Source organism: Ranitomeya imitator, chromosome 6, assembly GCF_032444005.1.
Source record: "Ranitomeya imitator isolate aRanImi1 chromosome 6, aRanImi1.pri, whole genome shotgun sequence".
Lineage (NCBI taxonomy): Eukaryota > Metazoa > Chordata > Amphibia > Anura > Dendrobatidae > Ranitomeya > Ranitomeya imitator.
The window spans coordinates 448,148,115-448,163,937 of NC_091287.1; positions in this window are offsets into that span (position 1 = coordinate 448,148,115).

Genomic DNA, 15,823 nt, shown 5'->3' on the forward strand with positions numbered 1-15,823 from the left:
ACCGCATCCAGTTTAAGGTGCCTCCCGTCTCACCTTTTGCAAAATAACATAGAAGAGGCACATGTCCACCCAATAGAAAAAGTAACATGGAAATTAGTTTACGGCAAGAAAGCTTTTATTATACTTACAAGATCAAAACGTATTGCAATGAGCATAACAAATCATGGTGAGGTTAGCTGCTTAATTGAAATATCCTCTTCAGAGAGGAAGGAGGAAAAGGATGACAGTAACTCTAGTGTTACTGTAAGAGGGTGGTGCTGTTATGGACAATAAGAAACACGCTATCACTTTAACCCTTATCCGGCTGAATAGGTACAATTGTAACTATTCCGTTTTAAAATTGCAATAACTTTTTTTTGAAAAGACGTAGAGGGCTGAAATTTCGTGACATCTCTACATTTTTGGTCCAGAATATATTGGCCAAATTTCAATAAAATATCTCCACCCGCTTCCGAGATAAGGGGTCGAGATCTTTTTGCATCCATAACAAGCTGCATAGGTACAAATGTACCTCATATATTTTGAATGAAGATAATGCAAGGGAAAAAGCATACATTTTTTTTTAATGATAATGCTATTTAACTATTATAAACAAGTAAAAAACTGTTCATTTACATTATAAAAGAAAATGTAAGAAACTTTTTTTTATTGATTTTCTTTGCAAGTAATGCATGTTGGCTTTGCTACAGAGTGTTCATCGCAAATGGGTTTCACACAAACCACACAAGACTTTCTAGTCTTGCGTTGTTTTCGCCTCAGGTCTCTGCAGACATAGCAACTACCAACAACAGGGGAGGGTCCACGACTACCATGAGGTATTTTGGGGCCAGCTGCTGGCTGCGATGCTACCACAATGCATCGTCCAAGCACCATTTCTACTGCACCTCGAAGAAAATGGTTTCTCATTATCATTTTGTTTGTACTACGATCTTCAATTGCAATCATACACAGCTGATTTGCGAGATCTTTCAGGAACTTTCTTCGTTGATCCTTTGCCCTGAAGCTTGGATTGTGTTCTCTGTAGATGATGTAGGATGCTAACCCACTGACATCAATCATATTGTAGAAAAATGCCAAAGTCCAACGTGATGTTCGTCGTTTCACAGTGTACTCTCCCAACATTTTATCCAGAACATCAACGCCACCTTTTGTTATGTTGTAGTATTTTATTATCTCTGGCTTGGCTGCTAGTGTCTCTTCAACTTCTCCCGTCATGTGCATAGATGATAGAAGCACGACTGATTTGTTCTTCTTTGGTACATATGAACAGACTGTTGCATCATGATTGTAGGCAAAATTTGTCGAGTATACAGGCCTTTCTTTGGCAGGCTGCATGTTGTTAGGTAGGAACCTTTTGTTTTTTCTCACTGTACCAACTAGTGTCATGTTCCAGGAGTTCAATACCTTAGCTAGTTCCATGGTTGTAAAGAAGTTATCGGTGGTGACATTTCTTCCAGAGCCTTTATACGAGCTCACTAGGTCCAATACTGTTCGTTCTCCAATGTTTACTTGTCGAGGACCATCAGTTGGTTTCCCAGTGTAGAGCTGACCTTGTAAAGGGTAGGCATTTGATGAGTCACAAGCCCAGAAAATCTTTATGCCATATTTAGCTGGTTTTGAAGGTATATACTGGGTAAATTTAGTATGACCTCTAAATGGAAATAATTGCTCGTCGACGGTGATACAATGATATGGCTTGTAGGCTCTCTCCAGATTACTGTTCAGCATTGTCCAGATGTCCCGTATTGGTGCAGCTTTATCTGTTTGCACACGTTCTGCACGTGTATTTTCGTTGTCAAACCTGATAAATCTGAGTATCATCTTGAAGCGGTCACGAGACATGGCTGCACGTATAAGAGGCAGAGCAGCAACATTCCACATTTCCTCCAGATTCTCTTTGTTGGCTCTGTGCACACCAGCAGCAATCAGTATGCCCAAAAATGCATGAAGTTCAGTTTCAGTAAATTAACATAGTAACATAGTAACATAGTAACATAGTTAGTAAGGCCGAAAAAAGACATTTGTCCATCCAGTTCAGCCTATATTCCATCATAATAAGTACCCAGATCTACGTCCTTCTACAGAACCTAATAATTGTATATAGTAACATAGTTAGTAAGGCCGAAAAAAGACATTTGTCCATCCAGTTCAGATTGCTTGAATGTTTTTTGTGGTGGCCGTTTGGAAGAATCAGGAAAACGTTGTACCAGTTCGTTGTTGTAAGCATCACAAACTCTCTTGGCCTTTCGATTCGTTTCCCGTAATATGATGTCACACATCTCGGGAGTCATGATGGACTTGAATAGCTCTTTTGCTGTATATAGGTTGCTGATTGCTGCAGGGCCACCTGTTTGTCGTAGGACATTACGAGATTTTGTTTGTGCATTTGGCAGTGGATTACTGCACCATTGAGTTTCATCCTTAGCAGTCCAAATGTCGCCTGCACTTTGAGGCACAGAATCATCCTCAACACTTTCGTCTGATTCGTATTCATTTTCATGCTCTATGACCATTTCTTGTTCAATGTCTGAATCTTCTTCAGTAACATCCACTTGTGGTACATAGTTTTCATCATCAGATGGAACATATGGTTCATCCTCATGCTCAGAATCAGATTCTTCTAGCATTCGCATTATTTCGTCAGACGTAAATCTGTAAATATGAAAAAATGTAAAATAAATAATTTTCCGAAATACTACATTATTGGCTTTTCACAAAATTATACTAACCTGCAAACACGTTTTCTTGGATTATGGCGGAAACTAGATCCAGCATTACTATCACTCATGATGACTTGCTAGATGAATTTTGGCTTCGTATTTTGTGCTGAATATAAATAAAACATCGTAAAACAATATGTAGATACTAATTATTATCCATTTTTCGTATAAAAATTATACCTATAGTGATAAGTTTCATACAAGATATATGTAAGCCAAGTCCAGGCTGAAAGACAATTTGACTGTTCTGTCCCCACATAATGAGAATAAAGGTATAACTGGCTGTTAGATGCTGTGAGACTTTCCTACCTTCGTTTCCAAGAAATTGAAGACTTCACAAGCCTAGAAATGTGTGCTCACAGCAATGAGATGAACAGCAAAATGGCTAATGAGAGGAGGGAGGCAGGAAGACAAGTAGAAGCCACTCCCAGTTTGAATTAACTTAATTGACAGCAACATAAGTGACCAGTAACAACACTGAACAATAGATATCAGCATAACATTTGTAGCTGAATGAACTTTAGTTTCTGAAACCAAGTAAAGTCTTCCCACAGTGGAGGTATATGTGAAGGTACAATTGTACCTATGCAGCCTGTTAAGGTTGTAAAATTATGCAGCCTGACAAGGGTTAAGAGACTGCATCCCCTTGTCTGGTGTGATGGTATGTTCTGCTTTTCTCCCCTACTCTTATGGGTGTTATGAGCTGGTTGGTGCTGTTTGCAGGGGGTGGAGCTGAAGCAGCGTGGAGAGAGGAAGTTTCTAGAGAGGACTGAGAGAACTTTGTGCTGTTCTGGCCGCAAGAAGGAACTTTGGCTGCAAGAAAGATTACACAGCTTGAGACGAACTGCGTTTGCTAAATAGACTTTCCCAGTTACAGCAAAGGGTGGCTGTTCTGTGCTAGTTTGTAAAGCCATGAAGATACTGAGAAGGGGACTTACAGTTTCCAGGAGCAAGGAGAAGACCACGCTTTGCAGAGCTGACAGGAATCCGTGCGCACCACCGTTTTGGACTTCGGGGGCCCCCTGGGACTGGACCTGTGTCCCCAACATCACCATGAGTTTGTTCCTGTATGGTGCACCAGTGAGGGCCTAGTGCAGGTTTCAGTAGTTAGAGCACGGTAGCCGTGTGGCCTGCGTAGTGAAGGCCAGGGAGGTTATATGCAGAGTAGCATTGATATTTGTTTTGTTGTGTAAAGTTGCTTGTTAGACAGACTCTGAGTTTGTAATTGTTGAAGCACGGTGCTATTTTACAGACAAGATAACTCATGTGCATTATCTTTTGTTATTGTAAACCCCTGTTTGCACCTTCCTTGTCCCTTCCATTCCCTGTCTCCCAATAAATCTATCCTTTGTTGTTTGCACCTCATCTTGTGTACAGTAGTCTTCCTGCACCGTGGTGGTCCCCCGGCCATCGCTTCAAGTGGCGCTGCGAGCAGGGTACTGTCACCAAGATGGAGGCAGCAGACAGCAATGGCGGGAATGCTAACATTAATGGGGATGCTGTGGGCATTGGTGGAACCCCTAGAAGGACACTCCCTATGGGTACCATATTTAGTGTGCTCCCAAAGTTTGACGGCAAGAATATGCCACTGTCCGACTGGGTGTCCCGGCTGCAATGCACCCTGAAGATTTATAACATCAGCCCAGACCTTGAAGCGGACATTGCTTTAACTGCCCTAGAGGGGGAAGCCCACAGAAACGTCTGCCTACAACCATAACTCACCCGCAGTACCCTGAAGGAGCTAGTGAAGTTCCTGGAAGAGATCTACGGCGAGACTGCTAGCGTGGAACATCTTCGCGCCAAATTTTTCTCTAGGCTGCAGCGGGAAGAAGAAAGAATTTCTCAGTATGCAACAGCACTGCAAGAAGTGTTCGAAGAGGTGCAGAGAAAGGAGGCAGATGGATTTGGCGGCATGGGCTCTAAAGACCGGATACTCCGGGAGCAATTCATTCTGGGACTACACAGCACATCCTTGAGGCGAGCACTCTCAGAACGGGTTCGGGCAGATCCAGCCCTTACGTTTCATCAAGTTCTGGCGGAAACAATGGCACGAAGTAAAGAAGAAAGCTATGCGTCTGGAGTGATGCGTGTCCAGGGTGCCAATTCCAGAGGGGACCCAAACCATCAAGAGGTGCTGGTCCAGGTAGTGCAAGACTTGCAGCGGTCCCTTGTTAATGTGCAAGAGAAACTGACCCAGATGGAGCGAAGAGTGGGGGAACTACAAGAGACTGACCCACCATACTCATGCAACCATTCTTCAGCCCGATCGACAAGGGATCAGTGGGAACGAGCCCCCTCCCATCAGGCATCAGCGGCACGAGGACAGGCTCGAAGTACCCCTCGGCGAGGAGGAGGCATTCAATGCTGGGAGTGTGGAGGACGGGGGCACCTTGCCAGAGACTGTCGGAACTATACTCAAGGCCAGTGGAAGCCGCCGTTAAACTACCAACCCCCGCAGTAGTGCGGCACTCTGCGGGGGAGGTGAGAAGAGAGGCTGCTCCATATCATAACGAACACTTGATCGCTGGGAGCCCCATCCTACGTGCTGAATTTGAAGGAGTTCTGGTGGATTGCCTGGTAGATACCGGGTCACAAGTGACAACGATGCCAGAAGCGTACTTCAAGCAGCATTTCCAGGACCTAGCCAAGCCAGAAAAAGAGACATTGATTCGCTTGTTTGCTGCCAACCAACAACCGATTCCGGTCACAGGGGTCGTGTGGATGAATATTCAAATCTGTGGGCAAGAAGTTGGAAGAAAAGGGATCCTGCTAGTCCCTGAGCCTGTCAAGGAAGATGTGCCTGTAGTACTGGGAATGAATATCCTACGTGAACTCGATCAGATTATGTTTACCAAACGGGGACCTGGATATTGGAAGAAGGCTACTCCGCATAAGCCTACTCAAGAAGCCCTTCAACGACTGATCAGTGTCTGTGGGACGCAGAAGAGTGTGCCATCTTATCAGACGGTAGGGGTTATCCGGGCTCCTGGTAAAGAGCCTGTAATCCTACCTCCCGAGCGAGAAACTATAGTATACCTTCCAGTGGGGACTCACCGCAACCTTGATGGGTTGGAAGTGGTTGTTCAGCCTGTGGTAGGCGGAGGAGTGGATCAAGAAGTCATGATAGCTCGTACGATAGCTGTGGTCCAGCGAGGACATGTCCCCATAAGAGCTTTGAATGTGAGCCCCAGGGAGGTCACCTTGCCACGAGGGACAGATCTGGCCCTGGTGTACCTACATAAGGGTGAAGTGGTGAGTCAGAAGGAGATGTCTTTATCACCGAAAGAAGGCGTGGGGTGGACCCTAGCAGTTGCTGCGGGAGACGAAGAGACACCATCCCCGGAGTGGAGTGGACGGGTCATCCTTGATCAAATGGAAGTGGATGTGAAGGCTATGGGCCCTGAGCGTGTGCAAGCAATAGAAACTATGCTGTGGGAAAATCAGGCCGCATTCGCCCGTCACGCCGAAGATTTCGGCTGTACTGAAGCCATCACACATGAGATCCCGACTGGGGAAGCTCGTCCAATTCGAGAACGATACCGGCAGATCCCGCCCAAGATGTACCAAGAGGTGAAAACATTACTGAGGCAGATGCTGGATTCAGGAGTGGTGCAGAGTAGTCAGAGCCCTTAGGCAGCCCCAGTGGTGCTTGTCAAGAAAAAGGATGGGACCATGCGGTTCTGTGTAGATTACAGGAAACTCAATGCCTGCACTGTTCAAGACTCATATCCGTTGCCCCGCATCGAGGAATCCTTGACAGCGTTGGGGAAAGCCAAGTACTTCTCCACCCTGGACCTAGCAAGCGGATACTGGCAACTAGCCGTGGCAGAGAAAGACAAAGAGAAAACCGCCTTCATCCTCCCTATGGGACTGTTCGAGTTTAACCGGATGCCCTTCGGGCTCTCCAATGCTCCAGGCACCTTTCAACGGCTGATGGAAAAGTGTTTGGGAGATTTAAATTTCGAGGCTACCCTGATCTATCTGGATGACATCATTGTGTTTTCATCCTCATTCGAAGACCACCTTGCCCGGCTTGGACAGGTACTCGGAAGACTGCGGGCTCATAACCTGAAGTTGAAGCCAAACAAATGTCACCTCTTCAAGAGGGAGATCGAGTACCTAGGCCACATAGTGTCACAATATGGAGTTCTACCCTCGCCAGAAAAAGTGGCTGCTATCCAGAAGTGGCCAGTCCCTCAAACAGAGAACTCCAGGCCTTCCTGGGACTCGCGGGGTACTACCGCCGGTTTGTTAAAGACTTCGCGAAGGTGGCAGGTCCTCGCAATGAGTTGCTGAGGGGGACTGCTGGAGTGCCGAAGACCCAGCGCATCCCCTGGGCACAGGGACAACACGAGGCCTTCCAGGCTATAAAGAATGCCCTTACTTCGGCCCCGATTTTGGCCTACGCAGACTTCGATCAACCGTTCCTGTTGTACACCGATGGTAGCCTTCATGGACTCGGTGCAGTACTTTCTCAGATACAGGATGGACATGAGAGAGTTATCGGGTATGCTAGCAGATCCCTGCGAGACAGCGAAAGAAACCCTCACAATTACAGCTCCTTCCGGTTAGAGCTCCTGGCCCTGGTGTGGGCCATGACAGAAAAGTTTGCAGGCTTCCTGAAAGGTACCAAAATTCAAGTTCGAACAGACAAAAATCCTCTGGCCCACCTTGAGAATGCTAAACTTGGGGCCTTAGAACAACGGTGGATGGCTCGCCTGGCCAAGTTCGACTTTGCCATCCGTTATTGCTCTGCTACCGAAAACGCAAATGCGGATGGGCTGTCAAGAGTGCCTGTGGAGACTTCAGTGGGGAATCTTGATGAGCAACTCGAAGAGGAGGAAACCCCAGACTTCAATAAGTTCAAGCCCCCAATGGTTGTGGCCCAGTCAAGAAGGGAGGCCTGCGCATTGCCCCGGTCCCTGGGGAGAACCAATGAGGAATGGGGACACGTTCAGGATGAAGACGAAGGGCTGAGACAGATGAAATGGTGGGTAACGCAAAAGCGGAAGCCTGGCAAACAAGAGAGAGATAATCTGGACTCTGACATGAGGAGTGTGTTGCACCAGTGGGATAGACTGGAAGTGCGAGAGTCAGTACTATATCGTAAGAGGCAACAGCCAAAAGATATGGAAGTAAGGTGGCAAGTGGTCATCCCAGGAAGAATGGCTCAAGAAATAGCTAAAGAAGCCCACGAATTCGGAGCGCACTTCGGCCCTACAAAGACCTACCAATGGTTGCAGCGGTATGTGTATTGCCGCCGGTTGAAGCTTGTGGTGGAAGAGGTTTGCTGGCAGTGTCGAGTATGTGACCTCATTAAGAGTACTGAACAGAGGGCACCCATCCAGACCATACAAACTAAGGAACCGTTGGAAGTCTTGATGATCGACTATCTCCTCGTGGGACACTCGGCCCGGGGGCTGCAATACTGTTTGGTGATGACCGATCATTTCTCTAAGTTCGCAGTAGTCACTCCGACTAGAGACCAGACTGTGGAATCGGCAGCGCGAGCCATCTGTCAAGACTTCATCCGGGTGTATGGGTGTCCAAAGCGCATCCACTCAGACCAAGGCGCATGTTTCCAAGGCAAGGTGATGGAAGAATTGTATTGCATGTATGGCATCGAGCGGTCCCGGACCACCCCTTACCATCCTCAAGGCAATGGAGCTTGCGAACGCTTCAACAGAACCTTGCTTCAGATGCTGAGAACATTGGAGGAGGATAAGAAGGTGTGTTGGCCAGACTATCTGCCAGAATTGGTCTGGACCTACAACAATCGGGTCCACTCCACCACGGGTTATACCCCCTATCTACTGTTGTTTGGAAGAGCTGGACAAGAGATCATTGAGCTGAATTTGGAACAGCCAGAGGAGCTGATGGAGCGAACTGTCACCTCATGGGTGAAAGAGCATCGACAACGTTTGCAAACGATACGGCAGTTGGCGGGTCAGCAACTGCAAGAAAAAGAACATACGGCCTGCAAACCGACTCAAGAGTTACCGCTCCAACCTGGAGACCGAGTATTGGTCAGAGAGAAACGCCCTAAGGGAAAACTAAGTGAGAGATGGGAAGTACAGCCGTACAAGGTTATCGAGCGAGTGTATGCTAACGGCCCTGTCTACAAGGTACAGATTGAAGATGGGGCATCTGCCCCTAGAGTACTATACAGAAATATGCTGTGGCCTTGCCGGTCTGAGGTCTGTTCTATGCCATTGTCGCCTGAAGGCGCCACTCCACTTCCGGAATCTGTCATGCCTGATGACCAAATCGATGATGAGTGGTGGACCGTCCCTGACACAGTAGGGGATCCTCAGCCGCCCAGAGACGGTAATCCCATGGATGTACCAGTACCGCCATGTGAGGATGAGACCAGACCAGAGCTCACAATGTCCCATGCAACAAGTGTTCCTCTGGAAGATAGTCAAGCCTTGCCTGACAGCCAAGAGCTTCGGAGATCCCAGAGGTCTAATGCAGGGGTTCCACCAGTCCGATATGTAGAACAGTGTGCTCTGTCTGTTTTTACACCTTTGTTGCCTCGTCCATTACACTTTTACCCTGATGCTGTGATGGCCGAGGACGACCATCATTAAGAAGGGAGGCATGTAAGAGGGTGGTGCTGTTATGGACAATAAGAAACACGCTATCACTTTAAGAGGCTGCATCCCCTTGTCTGGTGTGATGGTATGTTCTGCTTTTCTCCCCTACTCTTATGGGTGTTATGAGCTGGTTGGTGCTGTGTGCAGGGGGTAGAGCTGAAGCAGCGTGGAGAGAGGAAGTTTCTAGAGAGGACTGAGAGAACTTTGTGCTGTTCTGGCCGCAAGAAGGAACTTTGGCTGCAAGAAAGATTACACAGCTTGAGACGAACTGCGTTTGCTAAATAGACTTTCCCGGTTACAGCAAAGGGTGGCTGTTCTGTGCTAGTTTGTAAAGCCATGAAGATACTGAGAAGGGGACTTACAGTTTCCAGGAGCAAGGAGAAGACCACGCTTTGCAGAGCTGACAGGAATCCGTGCGCACCACCGTTTTGGACTTCGGGGGCCTCCTGGGACTGGACCTGTGTCCCCAACATCACCGTGAGTTTGTTCCTGTATGGTGCACGAGTGAGGGCCTAGTGCAGGCTTCAGTAGTTAGAGCACGGTAGCCGTGTGGCCTGCGTAGTGAAGGCCAGGGAGGTTATATGCAGAGTAGCATTGATATTTGTTTTGTTGTGTAAAGTTGCTTGTTAGACAGACTCTGAGTTTGTAATTGTTGAAGCACGGTGCTATTTTACAGACAAGATAACTCATGTGCATTATCTTTTGTTATTGTAAACCCCTGTTTGCACCTTCCTTGTCCCTTCCATTCCCTGTCTCCCAATAAATCTATCCTTTGTTGTTTGCACCTCATCTTGTGTACAGTAGTCTTCCTGCACCGTGGTGGTCCCCCCGCCATCGCTTCATTACCTATTGAAAGAACCAATCCTAAAAGTCAATATTAACCTTTTAAAGGGCACTGCCACATGATTTAGAATAAGAAGCCAAACCAGAAACTACCATTGCAGACACATGTTTCGGGGTGTTTGCTTCTTGTCAACGAAAAGCAGGTGGAGCAGCATCTACTTTACTCTATGGCCCCAATTCATCATAATTCATCAGTTCATCCCATAATGTGAAACACTTTTATAAAAGACTTTTATAAAAGTCTCAACATTTCTGCTCAACGCTTTCATGCAAATTTAGGACAGTGCTGCCAAATTGAGCAGAGCTGGGGAAAAGCCTGGCTGGGACTGGGCATGACAAAAGTCATCAAAAGTGACAGCGTACATTATGCCTGCTGAATGAATTCAGCTCACCTTATTCCTGCACGACCCTCATAAAGACCGGAGTACGAAATGCCAGTCTAAATAAATATGGACCTATATTTCTACAATATACTGAACTGTTTAAAGGGGATGTCCACTACTAGGACAACCCTTTCTCGATCTAAATGTTTGGCCCCAATAAAACAAAAAAGCCTATACTTACCATCCATGCAGGTGCCGGTCCCACAGGGTGGGCACTCATGGTCCCGTGCTCTCATGCAGTGTTGTAACATATGGCGCCTGGCGCTCAATCAGCGCTGGCGTCACTGCCCCTGCCTTCTGTCGGATTGAACATGAAGAGGAAGTCCAGGCTGCAGCTGATCTCTGACTTCCTCTTCATGTTCAATTCATATGAAGGTGGAGACAGTGATGCCAGCGCTGATTGGGCGCCAGGCGCCATGTGTCATCCAACCACATGAGAGCCCTGGGACCGTGAGTGTTGACACCGCGGGAATGGCGTGGCACGGGAGGTAAGTGTAAGCATTTTTATTTTATAGGGGCCAAGCATTTAATAGTGGACAACCCCTTTAAGTCGCAACTGGATAGATATGACTAACGTAATGGCATGATACATATATAGAACATGTAACAGTACAGGCCAAAAAGTTCAACTAATAGTAAAAAATATTTATCTAATCGGGGTCGCCATTAGGACATTACTCCCTTTACTGGGGTATGAGGCCCGGTGAGCAGAGGCACAGGGGGGGCCCAGACTGGGTGAGACAAGCTGCGCAGCCTGCGCTGAGGCAGCACAGTCGAGCCACTGTATAAATGGCCTGGGAAACTGCGTGCCACCCTGGGCCCAAGTCACTTGCAGCCGCAGCTACTTACATTGTATGGCAGCAGCAAAGGGGCAGACACAAAAGTGACATCAGACACTGCCAGCCTGCTCTCTGCTCCTAAGCACCCCGGGCCCTTGTGGCACATTATATGCAGGAATTGAGGGCCCGGAAGTGATGAGGTGTGCGTGTCCGCCCCCTCACTCACCCATCCACTCGCCCGTCCGACCTCCCATTCCTCCATCTTTCGGTCAAAGCAAAAGCTGATGGCTATTTATGTGATCTGGTGTTCGATGGGAACTTAATGTGTGATTGGTGAAGACGTGGTGTAGAAGTGGAGCTTTTTCTAGAGTGGGCGGTCGGACTTTGGGAGGTTCGAGGGGTGGAGTCTGGGCGGAGTCACAAGGGGGCCCGAACATTTTGCCAGCATGGGGCCCTGAAATTCTTGGTGGCAGCCCTGCATCTAATAGTTAAACCAATGTTGTGTGTTCATCTTTTATGCAGGATACGGCCGTGCTTAATAATGTGTCTGAAAACTTCACCCTGCGGTTTATTGACTGTTGATGCCCACATGATTTTGCCGATAAACAGCTGTTTTACACTCAGGGACATGTGGATAGCTGCTGTTTACCTGCAAAATTGTGCAGCCATTAACAATCAGTTTAAAAAAAATCACTCTCACCTATGGTTAAAACGCAGGTTGGCACATTTTTCCTTTCACTAGTTGTGCCCATATCCTCAATTGTAAAAAAAAAAAAAAGACACATTCTCATCAACAAACTTTGCAATGTAATTTTACCAAGTCATGCCATGCAAAATAAATGAGCACCCCCACCTGCCGCCACTAATGATGCAGCAAGCCAATAAATTAGAATGCATAATTGGTTCCCAGCTGCTTGCCATGGATTGGCATGCTATAAATATAAACAGCATGTAACTCATAATACCAGTCATTGTATTTCATGAGAAATTGAAAAAAAAAGCTCAATTAAAAAAATGACATTTCCTCATATTTCTTATCATTTGTATTGTTATTGCCTACACTACACAGATTATTATAGAGAATTAATATATATATATATATATATATATATATATATATAAATATACAATTTTTTCATATCTCTAATCTGAAGTCAGATTGTGAGCCCCGGTGGGAACAGTGATGATGTGTTTAAAGGGCTACAGTGTATGATGGCGCTATATAAGCAAAATAAAATAAAGGATATTGATCATACAGAGGACAATTGATAGACATTGCAGATAACATTTGATGTAATCTTGTCTTTTAGAGCCCTCTTCCCTCATCATCGTCAGTCCTTAATGTGACCAAACAGATTGCCGGCACTTTGCCGGGGAGAGACGTCACTCCTGCAACAGTAGGGTAAGTCCCCTCCCCAGCGAACTCGGAGCAAGCAGCTGCTGCCGGAGTGACAATAGCTGCACTGTGTAATTGAAGTAGGTCAGGTCCCTAATGTCCCCTGGACTTAAGAGAATAACAGGTGGCTTGGGTTAGGGGTCAACTATTTACCATAAAACGCAGGCAACTACAAATGATCTAATTAGAAACTTCAGTCAGTGGAATCATAATCATATATTGCCCGCTGATTGCCAGCAGAAGAGCATTTCAATGACAATGGGGGTCATAGAAAAAGTACAGCGCCCCTGTACTAAAAATAGAATACGTCCCCCAAACCATTGTACTGAGTGGGCGCAGGGTTTTCACTATATTCATGACTTGCCCCATTTCAATATGCAAGGAGTACATTGTTTTAACGTAATTTTTTTGACTCTCGCTCTAATAACTGCACTTGTTAGGTGCCCGAAAAAAAGACATTTAGTGCAATTATTCTAAGCAGGTGCACATTTGCGTGTGTTACAGTTGTACCCGCTCATCTTGGCATGCGTTTAGGTTGAAATTAGCCCCCAGCTTAACATAAAAAGCACTTAATTATACAGTACATGGGATATTTGGAGTCCATTTGATGATTGTACCCTTTTAAAAGAGTTTTACAAAGGACCTAAATAAGATACACATTGAGAGAGGAGGCACAGGAAGTTATTTTCACTGCCCAGGCAAAAAGGAGAACACTTTGCACAGTATGTACTTACTTAGAACGGATGTTATGTGCTTGGGTGATGAATGATGAATTTACATTTTATTGAAAATAATAAAAATTGCCATCTATTGTTGGATTGCAGGTGCAATGATCCACGGCTTGTTGACATTGAAGAGGACATTGTCTATGAAAATGAGGCCTATTTGCCTCTAACCGCCGACTACACGGCCAAAAAATTACCAAGCCTCCTCCAGAAAATGGGCCTAAAATTCAGGAAGTCTGTGGAGTATATTGGTGCTTCAAACTGTGCCTTTGAGGAAGACTGAAGGAAGCGGTATATGACATGGGTATCACCGTTCTCATCACCGCCGTGATCTTATGTCATCGAGCCAAAAAATGGACCTGTTTTCATTACTTATTTATATTCTACAAATGCACTTGATTGACTGAAAAAAAAACGCTGAAACCCTGCCCAGATGACAAATATAAGATATGTGGCTCATTTTAAGAGAATAAGGTAACTTGTGCGTTGCAGGTTCATTTGGAACCACTAGTCCCAGCAGACTCCTAGCAGCTGCAAGTTTGGAGCTCCATGGTGGTTTGTGAGGCACATGCTGCTTTATGAGGACCAGGATTTGACCACATGTGGATGCAAATTTTGTGACCACAACGGACCACCATTATCTGAAAACTAGGACAAAAATTTTGTACACCTATCATAGGACTACTAAGCTGCTGGGCAGAAATCAAACAGGGTTTCCATGACTTGAATCGAACACTCCTGCTTACTTGAATTGTCCATCTGTTATGTTGAGGCTTGTATTCTGTTTTTGCACTGTGATTGCAGTATATAGGCCCCTTTAACCAGTGGCTATACTGTATTCTGCTGCATGCCCCCTAAAATAATATTTAAAGAGAACTTGTCAGAACTTTCTAACCCCCAAAACATTTATATGTCTCTTTAGCCCTTTAGATTTAGAAGATAAACTAGTTGATCCCTTTACGACACAATGTGAGAAACCTTGTTTTGAAGTTACGTATATATGTCTGTAAGTATATTGAGGCATGAAGATGCACTTACAGCTCCTCAGCCTTGCGCTGTCTTTGCGGGTTAATTGACAGGTCTTAGGCTCACCTGGGAGCTGTGGTCACTGTCCAAGCACCGCACCTTATTAGACTGGATGATACCTGGACAGGGTGAGCTGATGTGATATATTTTTTTCTTTAACTTTATTCACTTTGGCTCAGATACATGGCAGGAAATACAGCGTGAGGCTGAGGAGCTGTAAGTTCATCGTCACACTCCACTGTAGTTCCAGAGACATGTAGACGGAACTTGGAAACGCGATTTCCTGCTGCTGGGAGTATCACTTTGGAGTCATAAAGGGGATATCTTGCTTATCTTTTAAAGGGCGACATAGTCGTATAAATGATGTGAAAGCATAGATGTTTCTGACAGGTTCCCCTTAATTCTCTTACATCCCCAGTCACTTACCAGGTTTCATTCATTCATAAGTTGTAGCCTTGCTAAAAACTAGGGTTGTGCTGCATGTGTTCAATCGCTCCATTTAATCTCACCCTAAGACCCGTATTCACATTGGAATTAAATCAGCTGAAAGTTATTATTTAAGTAAATGGGAAGTAAAAACTTCTATTTATACTATTTACACGTAGTAAAAAGGATGTCTGGTCACTAAAAATGTTTACAAAAATGCTTAGAAAGTTGTAAAATAATTAGTGATGAGCGAATATACTCGTTACTCGAGATTTCTCGAGCACGCTCGGGTGTCCTCCGAGTATTTTTTAGTGCTCGGAGATTTAGTTATCATCGCCACAGCTGAATGATTTACAACTATTAGCCAGGCTAAGTACATGTGGGGGTTGCCTGGTTGCCCGGGAATCCCCACATGTAATCAAGCTGGCTAGTAGCTGTAATTCATTCAGCTGCGGTGAAGAAAACTAAATGTCCTAGCACTAAAAAATACTGGGAGGACACCCGAGCGTGCTCAGGAAATCTCGAGTAACGAGTATATTCGCTCATCACTAGAAATAATAAAAGTAGTAATTCACTCCTCTGATTCTCCCACACTCGCATTCTGGCACTTTCAGGGCCCTCTGCAGCCTTGGTGGATGTATGACGTCTGCAGTCACTCACTGGCTGCAGCGCTGATGTGACTAGTCGGAGACCCTTAGATGGGAACAGCAGGAGATAGGTAGGTTGATTATGACTTGTGTTATTATTTTACCACCTTTCTTAGTGTATGTTAAAAAATATGTTGAGTAGCCAGACAATCACTGTAAGCCAATTTTTAATTTAAAAAAGTCCTTTAATTCCCAATCTGGAGATACAAAAAGGTGAGGAGGCAGGAATATTGTGGGGCTGATTGATGAAGCCTTTTACACCACAAAAGTGGCGAAAAAGCT